At 37.4% G+C, this 26,745-nt stretch overlaps 1 long non-coding RNA gene across 2 annotated transcripts in view; it reads right to left on the bottom strand.

Moving 5' to 3' along the window:
- The window catches only part of LOC141582057 (uncharacterized), a 74,160-nt gene extending 48,885 nt beyond the window's left edge, over window positions 1-25,275 (bottom strand). For both annotated transcript variants that reach the window (XR_012514902.1, XR_012514903.1), the window contains exons 1-2: window positions 24,909-25,275; window positions 24,564-24,621 (exon numbers count right to left, since the gene is read on the bottom strand). This is a non-coding gene — a long non-coding RNA (uncharacterized LOC141582057). The remainder of the gene's footprint in view (window positions 1-24,563; window positions 24,622-24,908) is intronic.
- Window positions 25,276-26,745: the final 1,470 nt, after the last annotated feature.

Genomic DNA, 26,745 nt, shown 5'->3' with positions numbered 1-26,745 from the left:
TTCCCCAGTATTATTTGCTCAAAACATCAATGCTGGAAAGGGATTCCTCCTTTAAAATGAGAAGCCTTGGTGTCTCTATTATGTATGGTACAGTAGACTGGGACTATAGTAAATATCAACCAAGTTTTTAGATGCCCAAAGCTCACAGATGTGACTGGGACTGGGCAAGCACTTCTCTTTCCCAAGGAGATTGTTTCTATCATCAAGGTAGAAAAATGAAGGACGAGTTAGGAGTAATCAACAGTGGACCCCAAAAATTTCTGCTATCTCTGATCATCTTCAGGGACATTTCACCAATATTCAGTCCAGCATTATGCCCTTGTGTTGGCAGGACAAAATATGGCCTAGGAATTTCATTCAGTTTATAAACACACATTTCTTAGGCCTGGTCCTGGGGTGATGCTCTTGCTTGTATCTCAGGTTCTTGTAAGGATGGACTCATTAAACAGATCAGGATTTTTGTCTAGACAAGTGATGAGCCCTTGCTCTAAGGCACCTTGCAGGAGGAAGGACACCAGTCTAATGGCATTCAGAGTTGTTAAGGGATGTCTGGGTGTCTGCCTGCCTTCGATTTGATGCCCTTTCAGATCCAGACAAGGTTGTAAATGCCCCGAATTACCAATAATTCATTCATCAGAGAAGCAAGAAGAGGCCATAGCACCTGGATAATGAGTCTTGCACAGCTTGGTCTAAGGGAATGGGAAAGATAGGAGAGGAGGCAACATTCTCCTTCAGGAAGGATAATAACTTTTGTGGGGAAATCGCAACCAGTATCATGTGGCTCCAGGCAGGGTACAAAGATGGTTAGTCTGAATGTAGCTGTCTGGGCTCAAATCACTAAGGGAGAATGGCTGTTCTGAAGCAGTGGGGCTTGTGTCTAACTGCTGCATAGATGGTTGATGGCAGAGGTGAGGAATGACTTTGCGGTGAGCAGAGGGAAAGCATCTGAAAGGAGGAGCATCCCACCAGTTTCAAAGAGCAGGGGTCTAGAACGTGACTGTAGCTGCCAAGGAGGCTCAAAGTGAGAGAGTGAGTCCTGTATGAACCCCTGAGTACAGAAAGAAACTGATGAGGGAACCAGGAGTCCTGCAGTGACACTGCTAGAGGTCACAGCAACCAGAGGGGAGAGCATCCTTTTATCATCGGGACTTATCTCGGTTTTTTTTCTCCTGTGTATGACCTTCCATGCCATTAGCAGATGGATATGTTTCATTAAAAAAAGAAAGTAGTACTTGACCTAAGCTAGTTATTTATCTGTCTTATTGGAACACTTAGTTTATATACAGGATTTTTTCTATGCCTGGTTCAATAGTACTAGTTGCTTCTCCGTATTCTCTCCTTTGTACTCAGAGATTTATTTTAGGCAAGGTTTCAGTTTGTATCAAAGAATGCCAATCTCTGACTTCTTCGCCAAGGGAAGCCTTGCCAAATTGAGATCAGTTTTGAAAAACCAAAGATAAATGTATGTGTCTTAAAGGTCTAATTGTATTATTTCCCTCTTTATACTTTGATTACTTTGACAGATGGGACCTTCACAATATACTCATTGTTCAGCTGGAAACCCTGTGAAGCAGTAACCTGAGCCCCTTGTCCTGAGGCCACTTGGTGGCCATCTCCATCCAATGGTGTCTGTGGACCCCAACAGAGGGCTAGGTAAAAAGTTATTAAGTCACTTGAAATTGCTTTTAGCGCACTGAAAAGTGGTTGGGCCATTTCGGGCCATAGCAGTGTGGCAGAATGCCCAACTGCCTACGTCAAGCAGTGTTTATAAATTAGAAATTACCAGCCATTTGGTTCTTTGCTGATCAGTCAGAGTCCCTGGAAGACTGTGCCAACGTGCCTGAGGCAGAGTTGTTACTGGACAAAACAAAGCATAGCTCTTGGTTAATCAGTCATGATTTGTCTACCTGGCGGTGTTATTGAAAGAGATTTGGAAGTATATATCTTTTCAATTGAAGTGCTATGTGGCTAATTATTCCAGCTAAAAGCAACAACTAAAACAGTTTTTTGTTAGTTTTCTTGCCAAACATAGAAAACTGATTATAAAATTCAATTCAGAATGATTAGCTCTAAACGTATTAAACTCAGCTAGTTAACAAAGGTTCATTAACAGGACCTACCATGTGTCACACATGAAGCATGATTAGACTAGTCCTCCCACCATTTTTTTTTTCTTGAGTCTTTTTTGTTTGTTTGTTTTGAGATGAAGTTTCTCTCTTGTTGCACAGGCTGGAGTGCAATGACAAGATCTTGGCTCACCACAACCTCTGCCTCTGGGTTCAAGTGGTTCTCCTGCCTCAGCCTCCCGAGTAGCTAAGATTACAGGCACATGTCACCACACCAGGCTAATTTTGTGTTTTTAGTAGAGATGGGGTTTCTCCATGTTGGTCAGGCTGGTCTCGATCTCCTGACCTCAGGTGATCCCCTGGCTTTGGCTTCCCAAAGTGCTGGGATTACAGGCATGAGCCACTATGCCTGGCCCATTTTTTTCTTGAGTCGTTTTTTTCTTGAGTCATTACATGAAGCTATATTAGTCATTTAATATATTAAAGGATTAATCTCCCCAACTCTAGGAGGAAGGTATGGCTAGTGACACCATTTTGCAGTTGAACAAATTAAGTTTCAGAGAATTAAGCAAGTTTCCTAGGGGCCCAACTCAAGAAAACCATTGAGCTATAATACGAATGCAGCAGACTGAAATCATTCTTGCCTTTTTGTTGGTGACCTCAGTCATTACAGGATGTCCTTAGGGTTTCTGAGAATCTTCTGACCAGGTCCAAGTGATCCCTACAATGCTTGTATTTTTCTTTCCAAGTAGTCTGGAGCAATTCCAGTCTGGGCTGGTCTGGCTGACTCTTGCCCCCAGCCTAGCCCAGCAACCCCCTACACAGTCTCCCTCAATAGCTATAGTCCAGGCTGAGGTCAGGTCACCTTCCTCAGTTCCTCTGTCCTGAAAATCAGTTCTGCCATGACTTTGCTGCCTGCTTCACAAACTGTTGGCAGGCCATGATCATTATTTTGGGTACTTGGAGACTGGGAAGAATAAAATGAGGGGAAAGAAAATGTTTTGACCAAAGGAAAAATGGCTAGAAAGAAACAGTAAAATAGACTTGAAATTAAATGCACCCAATTGAACATATATACTTATCTCCCAAAATACCCCAAATGATACGAACATAGAGACAAAGAGCAGACAAAACAGCAGATGAGTCATCACCAAGTGATAACTCACATGGATTTGAACTTCCTGGGAATGTATATGCCTAATGAAAAGAAGCCAAGAACAGACCACAAAACCTTGAAAACATTGAGACTCGAAGCACCAGGTAGCTCAGAAAGAGCAGTGTGGGAGGCCACTGACCCAAATGAATGGAATGAAACCTTGTAGGGAGCAGTTATATCCTCAGATGCCTTCTGTCATCCCACACAGCTGAGCAGCTGTCCGTCCTTGACTCTGGAAGAAAGACGTTATCATCAAGATTTCCGTAAGTGGACATAAGACACACTGACCTTGGAAGGGAAGCCAGCACTGAAAATGAAGACACTGGGTGACCATTTTCATTCTAAATAGTGAGACATCTGGTCCACTCATTCTCTTTCCTTCCCCTGAAGATTCAGATTGAAGGATGCTAGCTTTATATCGTGGCTGGCAGGAGAAGGGAGGACCAGCTTTCACAGAATTTATTAGTCCTAGATAAAATAATTGCAGACAACAAGGCTTGTCTCTTACAGCTTACTACCAGTTCTCAGAGCCATACTCTAAAGTGGAGTAACATCCAGTCATTTGAGACATGCTGCTATTATAAAATGTAAAATCCAAAACAGAAAAAAGAACTTATGTGAAACAAGATTAAAAAAAAACTTTAAAACTTTAATTAATATAATCAGATAGTTAAGAAGTTGCATTCTTTAAACAAGAACAGAAGATAATTCAGTACATCTCTTGAATAAGAGGATAACTATTCAAAAGAAATTGAAATTAAAAATAGGTGAGAAAAAGTAAGAAAATTAGAGAATCAAATCTGATATCCAACAGACAGATAATAGGAGTACTATGAATTAAGAAGACAGAAAATGAAGGGTAGAGAATAGGAAATAATAAAAGAAAATTTGATAACACTCCAGACATGAGTTCTAAGATAGTTCCTGCATGTAGTGAGAACTTGATAAAAGTTTGCAGCACAAATTCTAAAGAATGTACTTGCAGGCATTGCAATGAATGGAAGAACCCTCAGTGGGAAAGCCTAAGACAATGAGAGTATCTTAAAAGCTTGCAGAGAAAGACTAGCATTAAAATGGCTTTGGAATTACAGAAAGCCTCCCTGGAAGCTTAGAATTCAGCGGAGAAAACTTGTGAAATTTGAGGGAACATGATTAACAACATAAAATTCTATGTCAAACCAAATCATAAATCAACTATGTGGGTAAAATAAAGATATCTTTAGATAAGCAACAAAATTTCAAAACAGTCATCCATCCCTCCACCCATTCCCACTTTCCTGGGAGGATACTGGTGTCTGTGTTCCCAATCAAAGGCTCCAAATCAAAAAAGACAAATGATTCAGGAACTGGGATCCAACATGGAAGAAAAGCTAAGGGAATTTCCGGAATGAAGATAAAGGAAAGTCCCAGGAAAATAACTACACTGAGGCTAGCAGAGCAATCAGTTCAGATGAGAATAGAAAACAGATGGTTCCAGGAGGGGTATCACCAAGAAAACCATAAAACCAGTCTGAATGACCTCATTTATAGGGTTTAGATTATAGACACATTCATGACAGACACAAACAAATAAATGAGGAAATTATTAAATTTAGGAAAAATAAAAAGTTATACAAGAAAATAAATATTACCATGTTTTTTACAAGACTCGATATGGACAAAAATCTAACTTAAACATAACAATGCAAACACCAAATCTTGACTTCAAGATGTATCGGGGAACTACTGTGGAAGGATGAAGTGTGTGTGTTAGCATTGGTGTAAGGCAGCTAAATCCTAGCCTTTGCTGGAAGGAAGTAAAAAGACAATTTACAACACTGAAAAAATTCTAAAATAACAGATGCATTTTATTTAGAAACATGAAGATAAAGGGCAGAAGAGACAGGCAAAGCAATAAAAAGTGATTCTCCTGTGGCACAGGACTAGTGGGTAAGAAGGCTGGAATAAGGCACTATTCTCTTTACTTAAAGGAGTTGTGCCACTTGACTGTCTAAACCAGGCGCATCGTTGGAAATAAAAGATTAGGAAGAAAGACAAAAAGGAAAAAAAGAACAAGAGAGAAAGAGACAGGGAGGGAGAGAGAAAGGTGAAGGGAGAGAAAAGGAGGGAAGGAATATAACATATCACTAGAAAAGTATCCAGTGAACTGGTACTGAATGCTTTGGATTCTCAGTAGATTAAGAAATGGCTACACCAGGCCATTCAAGGCAGGATCTCACAAGAAAGGTGAAACTGAAAAGACAGGTATGGTTTAGACAAGTGGCGAGCATTGTGGAGCGGAGAGTTTATGTAGCCGGAAGGCACCATATGAAGCAGTCACTAAGGTAGATTTACAGGCAGTGTGCTTAAGACCTTTAGGAGTCCATAGAATGATGCCTTTGTTGGGTCCCAGAGAACAGTACCCCGAAGTATGGCACTGCAGCATGCTGAGCACCTCGAACTATCGGAAATGAAAAGGTCTTAGAAGCAGACTCAGAAACAAGGACTTTCTAATCTCTTGTTTCTCCTCCTCACCAAGCACAGGGAGAGGTTCTCTCTGGAAGTTCTCTTGTCTGGCTGTCAAAACTTCTTCCAAAAGAAATGCAACCATCTTAAAACCCCTCACTAGGCATCTCATCAAATAACCAAAAAAGATTAAGCTTGGAGGAGAGAAAATGCTGTCACCATGCCCAGACAGACTTTTCATCTATTCTTCTGAGACTAGCTCTGAGAAATTACCTGGGAGATTTACCTACATAAGAAGACAACCTTTGCTCACTATGGAGTCCTGTCCCTTACTTTTCTGCAATTTGTTGGTACTCCTTTAGAGATCAGAGAAACTTTGTTCTAGGTCATTGGCTGTTCATTTGACCCAGTCAGTCTCCCTAAAAGTCACTTACTACCCCTTAAAGTTGCCTACATATCCCATTTCTCTCTCCCCTATAAAGAGAGTATTTAAGTTGCTACCATCTTGCCTTTTTTTGAGTCTCATATTTTGTATGGTTCCCATGAACACTTATATGTTAATAAATACCTTTCCTCTTTTAATTCTATTGTCAGTTTATTTTAGCAGATGTGAAACTGCAGAGTGGGAGGAAAAAATTCCCATCACCCCTACAACTTCATTTGAAATGAAAAGGCATCACTAAGATTTGGTAATTTTTTAAGCTGAGAAATGGTACAGGGCAGCTCTATCTTTACGATGTTAAAATTTTGCTAGTTTAAAATAAATAAATGGTGCATTCTTTAAGTAGATGCAGCCCCACTCCATGGGCAAAAGACTTGTGAACAGATGATGAGCATGTGTAGATTTGAATGGTATCTCTTCTTCCTGGTGGACGTGGAAGGACACATGGGTTGGTGAGCAGAGTGTGAGCAGAATTCCAGTCTCCTCTTAATCCCTTGGCTGAGTAATTTCAAAGTCCCTGTTTTGGGTCGCTGATTCATTCCCTCCTGGATGGGCAAGAAGGGGGTGTATCTGCCCATTCCCTTCCTGCTATGGGCTTTCAGACATAATGCAGAATTGAGCTGTCAGAAAAGAGAATTAAACAGGCATGGGTCTGGAGTTCTGATTATGACTCTTTACTAGATATTTCAGTTGACAAAATGAGATCTTATTTGTAACTCAGAGTGTCTGGATGAATTATCATTGTGTGAATTCTTGAGATTTAATCCAAGCAGTAGGAAAGGATAAGTTTTCAGGCCAGGTTTAAATGGGCAAATGGGCACTGGACACAAAATCAAATTTGGTTTCTGTGTCTAGCTAGTGCATTAAAATCATTGTGAAATATTTTATTATGTTAATGAAAGTGTATGTATTACTATCAGTTAGATGGAAAACAGATAAATCAGACATTGTTTATTACTGTATGTGCTAGACATTATGCCTTAATACTTAAGTACTAGCCACAGTAATAGTTCCACAATCCTACGTGCCTAGAGAGCAATTCAGAAGAGGCTGTAAAAATTTAGCATGATAAATAGTGAATGTCAAATAATTTTTAATGGTATCAAGTCACTTTGACAGACTTTATTTTGAGTTTATCTCAATCTAGTTTCACTTAAGTTGAAAAGTAGTTAGTTTTATACATCAGGATGTTTCAAATACATATATACATGCCTTTTTGAGAATACCTGTAGCTTCAAAAAGACCCCAGAAATGCAATGAGCTTTGGATTTCCATCATCTTCTGACAATGGTGCATAGATGCCTGCAAGTTTTTGTTTTTTTAATACACTTAATTGAAACATAATTTATATACCAGGAAATTCACTGAATGGAATGGTTTTAATGCATTCTGGGAGTTCTGTAACTATCGTCATAATCTAGGTTTAAAACATTTCATCATTCTCCCCCAAAATTCCCTGTTCATTAACAGTTAATCCAATTTTCCCTCTTCTACCCTTCCAGCCCTAGTTACCCCAATCAACATTCTGTCACTATAGATATGACTATTCTGAACTTTCATATAAATGGAATCACATAAATCTAATCTTTGGTAATTTGCTCCTTTCACTTAGCTTAATGTTTTCAAGGTTCACCCTTGTTACAGCACATGTCAGTACTTCATTCCTTTTAAATGCCAAATAATATTCTGTTGTATGGTCGTAGCCTATTTTCATCAGTTGATGGACATTTGGGCTATTTCCACATCATGGAAATTATGAATATGCTGCTATGAACATTTTTCACATGTTTATTGTGTGGATGTATATTTTCATTCTCTTGACATATGCCCAGAAATGAAATTTCTAGGTCATAGTGAAGTTAAACAAGATATCTTTATGCCTCTGTGTGTAACTTTATGAGGTACATCCAAACTGTTTTCCAAAGTGGCTGTACCATTTTTCATTTCTTCCAGCAATGTGTGAGGGTTTCAATTTTTCTATATCTTCAACACTTCTTATTGTTCTTATCTTTCTTTCTTTTTAAAACATAACCATCCTAGTAGGTGTAGAGTGCTTTCTCATCATAGTTTTAATTTTCACATTTGTTTGTTTTTTTTTTTTTTCTTTTTTTTTTTTTTTTGAGACCAGAGTCTCTGTCACCCAGGCTGGAATACAGTGGCGTGATTTTGGCTTACTGAAACCTCTACCTCTTGGATTCAAGATTCTCCTGCTTCAGCCTCCTGACTGGCTGGGATTACAGGTGGATGCCACCACACCTGGCTAGTTTTTTATATTTTTGGTAGAGATGAGGTTTCACCACATTGACCAGGCTGGTCTCAAACACCTAATCTCAAGTGATCCACCCAACTCCACCTCTCAAAATGTTGGGATTATAGGCGTGAGCCATCATGCGAGGCCAATTTTCACATTCTTAATGACTAACAATGTTGAGCATTTTAAAAATGTTCTAGTTAGCCATTTCTATATTTTCTTTGGATAAATGTCTATTCAAATCCTTTGTTCATTTGAAAGTTGAATTATTTGCTTTCTATTATCTAATTGGATTTATTGTAACAATTATAACAGTGTATATATCAATCCCTTATACATATATTATTTACAAATGTTTTCTCCATTCTATGGGTTGTTTCACTTTCTTGAGAATATCATTTGCAGTACAAAAGTTTTTAATTTCAATGTAGTTCAACTTATCTTTTGTTGCTTATTCCTATAAAGGCGGGGGATACTGTAGATGCTCAATGCTAAATAAAATGTAGTTTATGACCTAAATGCATGTATATGACAAGAGATGCCATCACTGGTATGATGAAACGATAAAGAATATTCTGAACAAGTTTGATCATTTCTTTTAAGACATATTTGTCCACCTTCTTGGCTTGGCTAAAATTATACATCTTTCACATTTCAGATGAGACAGAATTTTTCTAGAAAGCCTTCTCTTCAGAAGAGCTACTCTCCTGTGCATCCTCATAGCACCGTGCAGTAACTGCCACTTTGTCCTTATCATGACCCTATTATAGTGGTGTGATCATCCAGTTGTAAAGATGAGGAAATTGGTAATTTGCCACAACTGTAGTTGTGAATTGACCAATTCCTATGTGTTGAGGCTATACTACTTGCCATGTGTGCTTTCTCTCATCATCTCATAACATTATCATGAAGTAGTATCATTACTAACCCAATCTTAACAGATGAGGAAGCTGAGGCTCAAAAATGGCAAACAATTTTCCCAAATTTATACAAGCAATTTATTGTGGGGTAAATATATGAACCCAAGTGGATCTCCAAAGCCAGTAAAGATGTTGGTCTTATTTACTATCTTGATAATGGCTTTATAACAGCATGATCATTTTTGAAAGGAGATGATAATCCTGTAACAGTACGTGACATATCATTTCAGTACAAAAATGTTAAAAATGTGATTATTCAAGTTTATAAATTCTATTTCATGCATAATCAATTTAACTGTAGAAGCTTTTCAGGAGGCTTATTGGGAAATCATAACGGAAGTGAGAAAAGTGTTGTCTTTTGGTCTATGTGTATTTGGAATGAGTGCCCCAAAGTAGAGAGTTTCACCGTGGAATTCTTACCACTCTCTCAGAGGGTGTGTTCAGAGAATTAAAAATACTGAGGTTGCACATTGACATAACACATTTTTAAGAGGATGGTGAATTTTATTATAGATAAGCAAAAAAATTGGGAAATAGAAACATGTCTCTAGAAACGAAATTCAAAGGCAAAAGAAGATTGTATATTAACTGTATTTATATTTGAAAATATAAAGCATGAAATATACATAAAAATATAAAAGATAAGTCATGATTCTTAAGGAATATGAATATAGCTGTATCAATTTCATAAGCAGGAAAAGAAGTTCTATTTGTGAGTCTACCCACTCAAAATGAGATTGATGATGAATGCCATGTTACTTCAATTCTTAAGTATTTTTCTGCTATGTCATAATGACAAAAAAAGTCGCAAGCATTTAATTATCAATTTCTTATTTTAAAAAAAAGGTAAGTTAGATTCAGATAATGAGCTCTTGTGCAATATGTACTCATACTACCTCACCAAGAAGCTGTAAGAAAAGGCTTTTTGTAATCATCATACATCCTGTGCATAGCATCCAGGATCTAAAGTAAACTTCACAATAATTCCGCCAGGCAAAAATGATTGTTCCTCTTTTGCAGAATTAGAAACTGGGGCTCAGAAGGACCTTAGAAGTGGCTCCATGTTCAGGCTGGATAGGTGCCAAAGAGGAATTCAAGTTTAAATGGTATCCCACTACCCATGCTTTTTCTACTACGCTATTCCCAGTCTCAAAATTCTTGGCCTCCAGCCCTTCACTTAAAACACTGGTTTAAGCTGCCTGTAGATAAGAAGATAATGTGTTAAGACACTGATTGCTGACATAGAGATTTTAGTCCTCTTCAGTAAGAATCAATTTATCAAAATCTGGAGCAAACTCAAAAGCTCCATTTTTGGATGATACTAGTATAATCACCAAAATTGAGTCATCCTTTAAACAACAATCATTTGCACAATAGTAAACTCCCTTTGTTCTGATGACCAGCATTTCTTAGGGATAATACCCCACCCTGCATTCATTAAGAGGCCATGTGGCATTTCTATGACTTCTGACACCAAGATCTGATCTTCCTGTGGGCCATCCAGGGTGTAGCACTGACATCAACCACTCCTTTTACTGTACCATTTCATATTCTGTGACTCTTAAACAAGAACAGATAGCATGATGTGCTCTGTAAAACCTAAGAAATCAAATTCCTCTTATTAACCTTGTCCTGACATAAGTTACCTGTTTTTGGTATGACAGATGCATGTAAGGGGACAGAAAGCCAAGCATAGCCTGCAAAATTTCCTGAAAGGATCTGCAGAAAAACTGAAATCTGGGAGTCATTTTGAAGTCAGGACTGTGGCCATAAATGTACTATTTGACTCAGTGGAACTGAGCACCTTCCTCAGGAGAGTCCTAAACAGAAACGATACGACAGGAAGTGAGCCTGAGACTATTCTGAGCTTGACACTTCCCAAAGTCCTCCAGGAAGGATCTCAGCCATTACAACATCATTGTCTCTCGGGACTTCCACAATTAGGTACTTTCCTGAGAAAACATCCATGAGTCCTTGTTTTCCTGCTTTATCTGTTTCTTACTGTGGTCCTTTGTACATGTGTTTCCCCATTCTTCTGCATTAAATGAAGCTTTTGAAAACAATGAGATGCCTTTTCTTTCTCTGTAGCACCTCTTTCCAGTTTCCTGCTCTCCCAGCTCCACCTGGGCTTCCATTATTGGTAGGTAGGAGAGAAGCTGACCTACAATGATAAAGGTGAACCACAGTGCTAGACATCCCAAAAGGGAGCTCTAAAGAGGGAATTACCTGTCGGGTTCCCCCGTGTAGCAGGGTCTTGATGTTCCCTCACACACACTTTTGCTTATCAGTGGATGCAGGTGCCCTGGAGTGGGTGGCACCTAAGAAGAAGGAGGCTGCACTCTGCAGCTGAGGCCCCCCACCTCAAGGGGGCACTGGTTGGAGGCTGTCTGCTGACCACCTGCCCTGAAGCTGGACACCACATCTCTCCCTACAGGAGGGTCTGGATGGCACATCTAAGTGACCAACACACCTTCCATGTTACTCTACAAAAATGTTCTTCCTTACCATACACATATTGATGATGGCAAAAAAATTTTCACCTTCCCAGTATTAATTTTAATGCAAACATTTCTGAGGAGTAACCCTTTAAGGTAGTACCCACTATCTATTTCTTGGTGAAACAGCTTTCTTGCTTTCCCAGAGAAGGCTTTAAAAGAAACAAGAAGGCATTAGTCACAGAAGCCAAAAAGCATGGTGCATTTGGGTGTGTGGGGCATCAACCAATGCCATTCCTTAGGGTGTTTTATATTACGTTAGTGTGTTTTGCATTGCTATAAAGGAATACCTGAGGCTGGGTAATTTATGACAACAAGAGGTTTATTTAGCTTATAGTTCTGCAGGCCATATGTGCCTGGCAATAGCATATTGGCTTCTGGTGAAGCCCCAGGAAGCTTCTACTTATGGCAGAAGAATAAGTTGAAAAGGCAGTAGGTGTGTCGTGCAGCAAGAGAGGGAGCAAGAGAGAGGAGGAGGTGCCAGACTGCTTTAAACAATCAGATCTTGAGTGAACTAATGGCGTGAGACTCACTCATTGCCATGGGTAGGGCATCAGGTCATTCTTGAGGGATCCACTCCCATGACCCAAATACCTCCCACTAGGCCCCACCTCTAACATTGGAGATCACATTTCTACATGAGATTTGGAGAGGACAGACATCCAAACCGTATCAGCAATATCCTCACTTTACAGATGAGGAGACCAAGTTTCCAAGAAGTGAGAGAGCCTAGGCAGAGCCCCAACTGGTGAGGACAGAACACAGTCCCCTCCTCTGAGCTCTTCCCTCTTGCCTCCTCTCACCCAAGCATACATAGAATAGGAGGGATGTCACCAGCACAGACAGGGTATTTGTTTTTAATGTGCAGAAGAGTGCCTATGCCTCAGAAGAGTCATTTGGGCTTTACCCGTAAACAAAATAGAGCTCTACTACAGGGAGTGAGCTCATTGCTATGCACCTGTAAATTTCTCACCAGACAGTGAGGAATAATGGTTTACTAGAGTGGGAAAAACACAAAAACAAAATCTTTCTAATCTCTCTAAATCTTATTTCTTCATAGCTCAGGTGGGGATAATGAATCCTGCTTGCTTATTTCCCAGTGTGGCTGGGAAATTTTAGGAAGAAAGAGCTAGTGAGTATTTAGTATAGTATTATTTAACAACAGGCAAGCACTCATTTCAAAAATCCTTTTAGACCTGCAGATAATTTGAAATATTCAAGAAGTAGGACTGCCTGGGCTGTGGGCAATCTCAGTGAAGTTCAGCTGTAAATACTGGTCTAGCTGTACCATTAGGGCCTACTGAGTGAAAACCAGATTTACCTTTAAGAGTCTAGTCCCCAACACACACATGGCCTCTTCGATATGATTTTTAAGATGTGTTTGTCTTACTGAAGTCCACTGGGCTAAGAAATTACTTTGGGCTACTATGCAGCAATGCTTTGTGTTTGCCTATTAGATCCCTTTTTTAAAGGGCAATTCCTATCTATTGGGCTCTTACTAAGTGATATTTTCTCCAGTGTTATAGATCCCATTTTCTATCAAGCATCTAATATACTTCAGATACTTAGAGGCTTAAAATTATTTTTAGCATTCGACTATTGAAAGAAAACGATGCCTAATAAAGACAACAGCAACAAAAGCAATAGCAACAACAACAAAAACATCAGCTTCTATGTAAAGCAAGTGGAAGAGAGAAATGGCACTAAAATAGCACATGGCCGAGGAATTGCAAGAGAGACCCTGACAATGGACACTGAATGTTGATTCTTCAGTAATTATGGAGCTCAGCAACCTGAGAAGAATTGGTGGTGAGCAAGCTTGCCTCAGTCATGCTTCCCACTCCTGGGTTTGTGCCAGCTGGGGGACCAGGGCTGGTTTAAATTCTAGAAAGACTCTCATACCAGTGCAAATATTTACAAAATACAGAGTGTTTATCTTGGCTTCAAAGGAAGGTAAGCATCTTTCGGAGTTCACCTGACATTCAAAACATGTTTAAACTTGGGGTGTTGGCGTGTGGAAATTGTCCTACGTGGATGTATTTGTGATTATTTAGGATCATTTTATAATAGTAATTCCCCACCCTTAACATTCTGTATATTCATCAACATTTATTGAATGGGAACTAGGATGGAGCGATGGGACACCTAAAAAGGCCAAGTCTGACATTATGCACCCCATAATAGTAGCACTGCAGTGCTCAGGACTGAACTGCAAGGAATTATCATACTGCTTTTCCTATAAAACAGTGAGGTATATAAAATGCTGAGAGCAGGGCTATGCAGTGACTTGCTTTTTCAGTGGTACTAGATTTTTCTGTTCTCTCCTGATTTCTCACTGAGAACACTGAAAAGTGTTAAGAGGCCAAAGAGTGGCTACAGAGAAAGAATACTTTGTTTCGTCCTCATTAACACAGTGCTCAAAACAAGGGAGACATGGTATAAAGGAACAATTTCCCTTTCAATGCCCAAGTAATGTTAATTTGTAAAAATTATCTATGTACTTGGTGCCAAATAAGGTAAACAAGAAAAATAGCTCTTTCCTTTACACTAAATGATGAAAAGTAGCAAATTAGTAGAGAGGGAGAAAATTGGAGGGAAGCTCAAACTTTCCCTCTGCAAGTTTGATAATTGAATCTGCCAAAGTAAACTGGCAATAGAAAGATTAAAAGGAGAAAAGTTAAACAAATTTATAATGTACAAGTGCATGGGAGTCATATAAGGTATAAAACTCAAGGGCTGGATAGTTGCAGATTAAAAGGTCCTCTTTACAGGAAAGTGGAAAGTGATAGATATAAGCAATTGTAGTAGAATGGAAAATGATTTCTAGAGGAGATTAATGGGTCTAAAGAACAGACAATAGCCTGGGATAATTTTTCTCTGGGCTCTGGGTGCATGGATATAGTTTACAGAAAGGTAAGGGGCAGGAATGCATTGTGAACAAAGGTTGATTTAGTATGCAGATAAACTTTCTCAGGTAACAGTACTCATAAGAATAGACAAAAAGCCTGTTTGGGTAGGTGTGGTCATGATCTTAGTTTTTTTGCCATGATTAAACTTCCCTGATTAATGAGATTGCAGAACAGAGGATTTAAGGTGATTGTGTTTTTTGGAAGAACTTCCCTCAGTCAGATGAGAAAACTTCAGAGATAGCTCCTGCCTGTGCTTGGAGGAAGAAACTAAGGGGGTGGGTGAAAGAAACCTTAATTCTGAGGCAGCTTCTAAGGCCACAACTTCCTTCAACACAAAGTGCTCAGCATGCAAAAGTGCCATACCTTGGTGTATCATTTCTGTCTACTAGCCCAACAGAATCAAGCTGAAAAAAAAAGGGAATCTCCAAACTTCTCTAATTTATAGAAATTGAGTGAATATGGCATTGAATGTGCGTATATAATCACTTTTACTTTCAGGAGTATCTTCCAACTCTGAAAGTCTATGATTCTAAGACACATTGTATGTAATATCTTTCCTTGAAAAAAATGTATTTTCTTTCTGATACCTGAAATCCTTTCCTTTGCATAGAGAAAATATTTTCTTCCTTTTAGTGCATGAATTCACCACAAATTTATCAAGCAGAACACTGCTGGAACTTAACAATAAATAAATTGTCATTCCTGTCCTTAAGGAGCTTACAGTCTAGACAAAGATATGTCATTAATTCATAAATAGGCCTTATTGAAAATTTTGTAAATGGAACTTCATTTTCTGATTTTCTCTGACACACTAAGATGAGATGTCACGAAGAGCTACAAAGAATCAGATTCAATTTTCATTTATAGACTTAATATATTTTGTTTCAATGATGATATATTTCTATGATGCATGTGTTTTTATGAATGCAGCCATTGCTACATAGGGCTCCTTGAGAACTCTAAATGTTCAAAAATAGGAATTAGCACAACAATAAAAAGAATATATATATATATTTAGTATATATATATATTCAGTATATATACTGAATAAAGATATTCAGCTACCTTTTTCTTGATTTTCTTTATATATATGTATATATATACATATATATATATATATACACACATATGCAGAGTATATATTGTAATCAGTAAAACATAAAATGGCTTAAAAATGTATGTAAGATATATTTACACGGATTTAAAACAGAGTGTGTCTTGACCATTTTAAAGCAATATAGTGCTGAAGTGCATGCTGAATAACTCCAGAAGGGCTTTTTTTTCTGTTAGTTGTATAATTAAAAATGGTTCTCAATTTTAAAATGCATTTTTGGCCAAGGCATTTATGTTGAAAAGTGGCTATTCAGCATGCAAGAGATCATAAGTGTTTTTCATAAGAATTTTGATTATAAAGCTACATGCATTTTGAAAATAGTTATTTACACAAAAGGCCCTAATGGCTCTAATAGTTTATTAGATCAATAATCAATGTTCTTAAAAGTCACTTAATTCAAATTTATGTAATCTGCATTATGAAAAGATCTTATATACATATTTACAGCATAACTCTAGTGATTTATTTATAACTCTCTGTCCCCAATGTCATCTTATGCTTCATTATGATAGAAATATTTTACAATATCAAAAAATATTATTGCATAAACAAATACTTTTAGAATATCAAAAGATATATTATTGCATAAGCAAATACATTGGAAGTCACCTAAGGCTGTGACAATGCCACTCTAACAAAGATATTCAGTTGTCTTCTTTTTTGTGATTGTCTTAATTGTGAGTGCAAGAAAATTATAGAAGAGCTTACAATAAAAGATTCCTAGTATCTTAAATGTCTGTTAATACAACTTACATGGTTTTGTTAGCCATCATTTTGAAGAAGAAATTAAAGACACCAGAGCAACCCCAAATTTTCCAAGAATCTGTGAACATATGAGTCTGCTGTGCACTTTCAATATTTACAGAGTCAACTATAAGCCATCACGGTTTTATAAAACTGGTAAGAGTCCAATCTTGCACACATGTCAAGGGCCTTTGGGAACAACAAATAACTCATCAGACCAGTCCCCAGGTCCCCAGGTTATAATCTGCTTCAGATTATGTGTTATCCTTTAGGTTTTGAAAAAAAGCACATATCAAAACCTACTTCTTTTCCAGGTCCACATTTGTGATGCTTTCTTACTTCTCCGCATTGTTCGCCTACCTAGTAACAGTACTATTTCCTCAAAATTAAACCCAGAGGCAATTTGATGCAGACAGCTTCTTTGAGCTTCCCCTAACCAAAAATATATATTGACATTTGTGCTGGACTGCAATAAATGCATGTCCTGCTATGCCCACCCTGATCCTGTTCACAGAAAACCCCTGACGAACAACTCCAAGCCTTAGGAAATCTCTAATTCTGGTTACAGTCTCTTAAAAAATTGCATGAAACTTTGAATACTTTATCTGACTTTTCCTTTTCTTCGGGGAAAAAAAAATCTCCAGCGAATGATTTCACTCACACAAAAAGAACAAAATGTATTTTTTTAAATGACTTTCTTTTAACCTACCCCAAGTCCACCTTAAGCCCAAACTTTGTAATTCATGGCCTTCATAGAAATGTTACGTTATCAGTTCCCTCTCCCTTTCATGGGCTGCCTCCTTTTTACTCTTTCAAGAGCCCTGTAAATCATATGATTGACTCGAAACCAAGACTGGTTGATGCGAGTAAAGGAAATTTAATTGGAATATGATCACCCCCCTACTGTTCTTAACAGTTTTTTGTGCATCTAAATATGATCTGAATTTCAGATATGGTTTCCTATTTGACATTTATTTTCCTCCAGCTTATATGTGCTACATCTTTACTTAAATTGGGTTGTTATCTTCTGCTGCCTTTTTGAACTTAACACTATAAATTAACTATCATCCCACTGAAATAAATTCCTTTGCAGATTTTATGTATATGGAGGGTATTTCAATTTCATTTGAGAATACACACTGAGTTGTTATGTCCTATGGAGTAATTTATTGATCTTTGGAAACAAAAGCCTCCAGTACAGTATCAAAAGAATTTTACCGTTAACTTAAAAAAATAATATTTCAAAATACACTCTTAAGGGAATATATGCTCACTCATATCAATAAAATAAGGAATCAGTTGACTCTGAGAGGATAAAAATCTGATAGTCAAAATATGTTCTTATTTATTTTAAAATACAAACAGAAATCTATTAACAAAATATGGTGAATTTTGATAGCTTATAAGATTGTCATTTTGACTGGAAATGCTTTAGAAAATTAATCTATTTGTTCCTCTCCAGCTTCAGTTATAAATCATTTATTCTGTGATCCCAAAGTCAAATAATACTCTATATTGGAATTAATGGATACAAAACAAAGCAACCATTAACAATTAAATATTTTAGGTTAAAAAAATAAAAATAAATCCTCATTCCAGGAGAGAAAAGAAGTATATGTCCCTTTAAATTAACAATGATGCAGAAGTATTGGTGATATCTAGACTCTTTCTCAAGAAACAACAGGACATTTCAGTGAAATCAGCCAGAATTACAGTATGTCTCACTCTGGAGGTGAAAAGGAGAAAAGTTGCTGTTACATAAAGTACCATAGGGAAATTTATTTTATCATATATAATCAGACAACCCATGAAACATTATTTTTTTTAAAAACTGCACAAAACTGAAATTTTCTATATCTTTTCTACTCTTAGAGTTTGGTGTGTTACTTTTGGAATTTATACTAATCTAGAAAATCATTGCCACGTTTGGGGCCTTAGGTATCAAAAGACCTGGGGATTCCGTTAGGGGAACCCAGATAAGAATAATTCTTTCCTACTGTACTTGTGTGCACATTTCTGTTGCTTAACGCAACACATGCAGAAAAGCCATACTTGGTCAAGAGGTAGATTTATGACTGTTTGGGAATCTACCACATGGAGCGTGGGGCCTTTGTGGTTAAAGGCATCTAAATGACAATAAGGCAGTATCACAAAGCAGGAAGCAGACCTTGGCTCTCTTCAATTTTAGGTTATTGAGATTTGGAGAGGGAAACTTATGCCTCCTGCCAGACTCGATTTTTAAACATTTATAACTTGGTTACCCGTTATCACTTTAAAGCACTTTGTCCATGAAGGGTGACATTTATGTGGCAAGTCATATTTTATTCTTAGGTGAAAAATTTTTTGAACAAGCGAAAACATGTCTTTAATAGTGATTAAATGCCCCACAAGTTAGAATCTTTACAGAGAACAAAATGAGCTAAGAGCGAAAACAAGTTTCTAACATTGCTTCCAAAAATAATGAAATAACAAATGAACAAAGAAGATAAATGCACCAAGAATTTCCAAATTGGAAACTCAAGACATTTTTAAAGCTAATTTAATCATTTATTTTTAAAACCCTACAAAATAACAGAATGAAGATATCCCCTCCAATGTAAGGTATGTAGATATTAAAATATTGATCAATTATTTGCCTTTGCTGTTTTTTTTTGTTAAAGCTTCCTTTCACTGAATATTTTTACCCTGGCAGCACATCTACCCTTCATATATCTCTGTTTATTAATCATTGCAATACCCTCTCTTCAGTTCAGTACAGTACCCAGGAAATATTTTCAACTGCTCCTTTATTAAATTAAACCTATTTGAATGGAAACAAAGTAGCCACTACAGCTCAGAGAGATCATGTTTACACACAGCAAATCACACAGGAAATATTCTTCAGGGTAATTTTTAAAGTTTCCCTCTAAGTCTTTGAAGCATATCATTGGTTACAAAGAGAAAAAGGAATAAAAGAATAAATTTTCAGTATTAGGTAGAGAAGAAAAAAAATTTTATGAAGCAAATATTCATGCAGAATATGTTTATTGATAAAACTCAGGAGTACACAGGTAGCCTTTCTGTTACTCTACTTTTTTTTCCTTTGTGTTCTTGGTTACATTACTTAAATGAGCTTAATCTCATATTCTAATTATTATATCTACAGTTTTCTCCGTAGCAAAAAACAAAACAAAACCCTAATCTAGGAGTTGAAATGCATTGTCGTTTTTTGAGAAATATGAAATTTGGCTTTAGCATTAGCTTCAACTTTCAGCCTAGAGTAGTTAATGGTCCTAAATCTAATTATTTGTAAAATCTGCTTGGATGATTGGTGGATGATAAAGCAATGTATACTAATTAGCCACAAGGACAACAACATGAGAAATGAGTTTTACAGATACATTGAAAACTTATCCGTGACTGAAATTTTAGAATGCTTTAAATAGAGCTATAAAAATAGGTAAAACATGTTGATTTAAGTTGGAGTTATTTATTATTTATGGAACTATAGAACTGTTTTTTTTTTTTTCCCCTGTGGCACTTAGAAGTTTCAGTGTGTTATAAAGATTTTTTCTTCTACCAGATTGCATCTTCCTTGAAGGCCAGATCCATGTCTGATTCATATTATCTCCATGTGTCTAGTGGAGTTCTCTTTATCAAGTAACCATCAAATATTTTTTGAATGCAGAGCCCATATGCCACCCTTTTGCAAATTAGAAATAAAAGCATGCTTTCTCCAGAAAAATGGCACCCTGCCTCAGGGGTGGTTGATTGGCAGGCATTGTTCAGGCTTGAGACAACCTGTTTCTTAAAGCATCTACCTCTCTTGTGTCCTTTTTGAAATTAATCACATAAAATCAGAAATGAGAAGTGATGGTTGTCTGTTAGGGCTTTTGTAGGAAAGTAACACACTCTGTCAAAGTTTCTTAAATCCGGGCTTCAACAATGGACTGAATTGTAAGTAGAAAATGTGGCATGGGATTAAAGGTCTTATTTTTTTTCTGTACTAAAAAATAAATAACAATTTGGTAAAATGGTATAATTACAGTTTCTTCAAATATTTGGAGATTAAATTAGAGGATACCATAGTTCAGGAGTGATGGCCTTTTCTTTATCTGAAAGGGTCCTGTGTTTTGCTGAAGACTGTAATTGTTACTGTGCCTATAATAATTCTCAAGTCACTCATCATCAGCACCTAAACAGCTTGTCTTGGAAAGTTATGAAATCCCAGAGTTAATGATCATGCTTACATTTTGGCCAAGCAATCTAATCTCTTATCCTCAGTTTCCTACAGCAGCTGGATCTATTCTAAAGGTAGCTATCTTAGAGAAGAGAATTGACTGTGAGCGAAATACATCCAGATACATGTTAAATAAAGGGCATGATAATTCCTTGCTTTATCATTTTTCAAATGAAAATGTGCTTTGTCACAGATGTCACAAATTAGTGAAATATTTTCAGAGAAATCGAATTTTAAATATCTCTAACTTCTTATGGATAAATGTCCTCTAATTTGTTTCTGAAATGCCAACTCTAACTTAAGTATTTTGCAGCCATTATTTTATCAGTGCTTAAACTTAATTTTCCTTCTTCATAGTTAGTACCCGCTGTCCACATTTCTATATTAATATGCACGCATATTTAAATTAATGTAACATTAAATTTGTAAGCAGAACCAAGTTTATTAAAAATATGTGATGAAATATGCAAATTTTTTTGAAAGAAACTCTTTCAAATATTCAATTCAATTATATAAATAAACTATGAATGACTAATTTTTTATTTGTCACGTATTATAACCATTATATGTTATTCATATCCCAAATATAAGAGTTGTCATTACTAGATGGAAAATTAGATTCAGAAATACAGACATGTCGTTGGTAGAAAGAAGATAGAAACAAACAAGCAGCTTCACTCACTAAACCAAATTTCTTAAATTTCAAAAAGACCCATTATTCACAGGTCAAATTTATCCCTTGATCAATATACAGAAAACAGTAAAGTTTAGTCATAAACAGTAAGGTAGTGTGTCTGAAAGGGAAGAGATTAGAAATGAAATAAAATAAGATATGGGCCATCTTAGGCTACCCCAATCCTCACTCTCACCCCCCTTCACCTAGGCGAGTACATGCTGAACAAGCACCAAAAACAACCAATAAATGAAAGGAAACTCAAAGGTCACTAGCGGTCATTATTTTCACATACCTTTGAATAATGAGAGCATCACATGTCAGCCAGAGGAGAACAAAATGTCACATTCTCCAGCTAAGGGTTGGCCTTGGTCAAAGGTCACAGAAGGGAGGCCAGGAAATAACCTAAGAGGTTAGGCTGGGTGCACAAAGAAAGGTCACCAAATGTCAGTGAAAGCATGCAGCTGTTTGGAGATGAAACAACTGAGGCACCCTTTTGTGCTGACATCGGCTAGAAAAAAATGTCTCTGCTGACATTTTTTTTAGCTGGCAGTTTTATAGGACGTTGACATTAATGTACCCAACCCCGAATTAGCCTTTTAAAAAGCAACAGTTTGGAAGTTAAGTGCAGCAGTTTCCAAAGAGTCATAACTGTGACATTTTTATTTCAGATGATTAATACAGCTATGGACTTCTAACACCAAATTTAGATTTGATCTGAGCTCTTTGATCGCAACAATGTGTCAGCAACTAGGCTTCAGGACAGGTAACAATCGGTAACCAGTATTTTTATGTTTTTAAGAACTATTATTATTATTTTAACTAAAAGGTGTTCAGAAACCTCAGCTTATTACAAGGTAGGAAGATGAGTGATTTCCACATTTCACTGGGCCTAGCGGTTGGCAGCTCTCAATCTAGTAATAAAATCCATTCAAAGGAAAGAGAAAAGACTGAAAAATTTGCAAACCCATTTTAAAGGAATTCATGCAAAATACTTGCAGACTAAATCTTAATCTATCTGAGTATTTCCATCTTAAATATCAGCCCTAAAATTAATAATTCTCAGTGAAGTGGTGGTAGTGTTCCCAAGTATTTTCAGACATCAAACTCTCCGGGAGAGAAGTTTAGAAAAGATAGGCACCTTGAATTATTCAGATACTTAACTTACAGTTGATGCGTCCTTGCAGCTTCAGTATTCTGTGTGTGTGGAGGTCTATTTTATACACACATACCTGATACTCATCCAATATTAGCAGTTGTTGGCAGACAACATTAGAACATTTCACATCTATAAACATCCTTTACGGATTCACAGCCACAAGACCATATTTTAATTCAAGATGTACTTTTCAGTCCCCAGGGTTCTGACAGGTGGCCCCAATTTACAACTTAGGCAGCTCCACTTTTCCCCAAATCTTTTTCAAACAGTTGAGCCAGCTTTTTAATATCATCTTTTTCCCAGTTCCACATTCTCTTAAAAAAGAGAACATTGTGGTTTTATACAACAAAAATAGTAATAATGAAAGTTGGCCAGTCACCGTGACTCACACCTATAATCATTGCACTTTGGGAGGCTGAGGCGGGTGGATTGCCTGAGGTCAGGAGTTCAAGACCAGCCTGGCCAACATGAAGAAACCCTGTCTCTACTAAAAACACCAAAAATCATAGCCAAGTGTGGTAGCGGGAACCTGTAATCTCAGCTACTCAGGAGGCAGAGGCAGGACAATTACTTGAACTCGGGACTTAGAGGTTGCAGTGAGCTGAGATTGTACTACTGCACTCCAGCCTAGGCAACAAGAGTGAAACACTGTCTTAAAAAGAAAAAAAAAACTCACACAGAAACAAAACTCTAAAGCTTATTTCACAAGCAAGGGCCATCTCTCCCTAAAACCTCTATTCCAGGTGATTCTCTTTTTTGTTTGTTCCTCCATCAACTTCCAGGGAGGCTGCCAAACAGTATGCTCACCTAGAGATGACTGCAAGACTCACCCAAAGGCAAAACTACCTTCCTACCTAATGGGCCCTAGGCATATGAAGCCTGTCAGGAGAACATCATAAATCGTGGAGATGGGAAGAAAAGGGGCAGGAGGAGCCACACAAACCCTTTGCACTTAGGAGAAAGAGTTATTTAACACATCAGGGAAGTGCATTTAATAAATGAAGTCAGTGACTTGAACATGTCATATTCGATCTATATGGAGGTTACTGAACTTTCTTTAAAAAGTCATTTTTATGCTGCTTGCTTTTCTTATGAAATTTTCTACACCTCTAGTGTATAAAATGGATGTGTAAGCAGATGATTGAGAAATAGCTAAGGTCAAAGTTAATAAGAAAAGCAGAAGGTCTAAAAGCAGGCTGCTTTTTCTTTTCCCCTTTGAGTTCGAGAGACTCCATATGACTTGGGCATGACATACTAATGTTTCTGACATCAGGCCTTTTTTTTTTTAAATCTGACTTTGAATAACTGATACTTGGGTGATAAGGTGTCTCCCAGCTGGAATTACAAAAATGAACTTTCCACTTTTGATTTCATTCATGAACTCATGATTTCATTCATGAGTAAAATGATATCAAAGACTTGGAGAGAAGGAATTTTGCTCAAAATGCCAAGACAATACAAGTTACAGAATGTACCAGTTGGAGAAGAAAGAAAAGGGAGAAAACGTAGAATTAGGTGCCCCTTTGAAAACAAAGAAGAAGGCAGAATATTCAGCAAGTATATCAACAAGTACAAACTGCATGTCTATTTTGGAAAATGTTTTTGTATCTCCTCAGCCTTTCTGGATCCCTTACAATTAGGTTATGAGAACCTCTGGGTTATTTTGTCACATGAAAGAGTATAAAACCCCCCTCAAATCAACCAATAGGTTTGCTCCCTCAAACGGGATTTAACTGGAACTTGGAACATATACAGTGAGGTTTATCAGATACACATGTGCCAAATTTAAGACTTATATCTATTCTTAAATGGATGCCATAGATTGTCTGAAAAAAACTACTGCCTTCAACTTCAGATGTCATAGCTTCATATGATGCTCTTAGACCTTGAAACAGAAACCATACATGGTAATAATATACAAACAAAAGCCCTGGGTACCACAAAGGAAAAAACAAAAAAGGAAAACTTACTCCATTTTAGAAGACTTGAAAAAGTTGTAATTATTTTCCTTGATGTATGTGGTATTTACTGACAGGAAAATAAAGAAATCCCAGTACCTAAAAACTTATGTATTTGTACATTTATGTTCAAATTATTCTCTAAATGGCTTGAAATAATTGCCTCTTCACTTTACATTAACTAAACTTTTTTTTTTTTTTTTGTCAAGTCATGGTTCTTTTTCTAGTATCTGAAAATGTGCCAAACTAAATGTCAGTGCCTTCATAAGGAAGATTTAGAGTTCCTTTTGGAGCAGAGAGAAGCCTCAAATAACAAACATGCTTATCCTGAATGCCCCTCCTGCTGGTGTGACTTACCTCAGAACAAGGTCAAAGAAGCCGCCAGAGAAGAGCTACGATTTGTTTGACTTGACATTCCCTGGTATTTCCCTTTGTTGTCCTCGTATCATCGTTCTGTGGCAGAGAGAGAGCAAGGCAAGCGCTTGCTTTCAGGTATATCTGGCTGGGAGCCCTACATACCACAGAGAGCTGCTGTGGATTTCACTGCATGAAAAGCTTCCATTTGACTTTAATGCTGTTAAAGCATTGCAGGGACAAGTTTTGAAATCTTTCCTCAGGTCAAACTCTAGCTGGAAAGTTTGCCGCATCCTCCTCCAGGAAGGACTCTTACGTGGCCATGTAGCTAAACTTGAGCAACCACACACTGTAGCAGAGAAGCTGGCATGGCCTAAGCCGGGTGGGTGGTCCAGGCAAGGCCCAGTCTCCTTGTGTCCATTATTGCTAAGGTGAGTCTGGGAGTACAAGGAAAGAAGCAATCAGGCCTGTGAATGTTTTTGCAATCAGTCAACAAACATTCACTGTTTACCTATTAGAGGACAAAATTTGTTCTGGGTATTGGGAATACCAAGTGACAAAGCCATGCTTTTCATTTTCAAGGTGTTTAACAGAGAATAAGCCAGGCTTGGAACACTCTACCCAGGAAGGCCCTGCTTTTAAATTTGGCTTTGCTTTTAGGTAATCAACCCCTTAGAGACCCAGGGGACAAAGAACTTATCTCAGTGAAAACCAATTTCCTCCCTCCCTGACTCACTGTTCTCTCTGACTTTGGCTATTCACAGTGGCACACATTGGTGGGGCATCTAAAATTCCACTGGAGAATTTAGGCATATACTCTACCTATATTATTTGAATAGGAGAAAATTATTTTCACTGAATTAGCAGAAGTTCAGAGCCTTTCTTCCTTAGGCACTTTCCTATACTCTTGGTTAATTCATCTAGTATGTGAAAAAAAGACTTTCTCTCAGATTGCTAGTCCCAGCTACAAGGCCTGCCACCACAGACAAGTTCCTTCTCCGTCTTTTTTCTCCTCTCTTCAGATACCCTTTCTTGACCTTTATATCACGGCATCTGAACCTGCCTGCACCTGCTCATTGTCCATTTGAATCGCTTCTCTGCTGGAGGTATTCCTGGGGCCCACTCTGGCCTACTGCCTTTGGGCTTCACCTGACCTACCTCTGCATTTACAAAGCAATCCCAACAGATTTCCACCATACATTTCAAACATCGAGAATGACATTGATTTTGAAACTCAGCTACACTCCATAGAGAAACTCCCGGAATATACCCAATCACCCAATTTAGAGAAGTAAGACTTTTTCAACAATATGAAAGGAAAATGACCTATTTTAAACTAAAGTATTGAAAATGTCTACTTATTCTCATTCCAAAGGGGAAAAATTCTCTATATTCTCTTGTGAAATTCTAACCAACAAGCCAGACCTTCTTTCTAACTTTACTCTAATGTCCCTTAAAGAAAAGAAATCATAAAGCAAATGAACAATCCCCTCCTATAACCTTTCCATTAAAGGAATGGACAATACTTGGGTAATGATGTTCAATTTATGCATAAGAATTTAAAAGGACATTTTTTTTTTCTGTGTGGTTTCTTTGCCAGACACCTCTGGCAATGTGAGGTTTTTCTAAAGGCATGTGGGACAATTTCTTTATGTAGTTTTGCAAGGTCTCTTTCATTCCTTCTGACATTCTACTTTATCTTTTTCATCTTCCTCTCCCTAAATGACATAGATGTCTACGTACACATACATTTTCTGAAATACAAATATAGAAGGGCATGTAAATTCCATAAGCCTGAGATTTAATTTAAATGCAATATATAAGCAAGGTCTGTTAGGTC

The sequence above is a fragment of the Saimiri boliviensis genome, chromosome 18, assembly GCF_048565385.1.
Source record: "Saimiri boliviensis isolate mSaiBol1 chromosome 18, mSaiBol1.pri, whole genome shotgun sequence".
Lineage (NCBI taxonomy): Eukaryota > Metazoa > Chordata > Mammalia > Primates > Cebidae > Saimiri > Saimiri boliviensis.
Note: the sequence above shows the minus strand (reverse complement) of the source record. Positions and strands in the feature narration are given on the sequence as shown.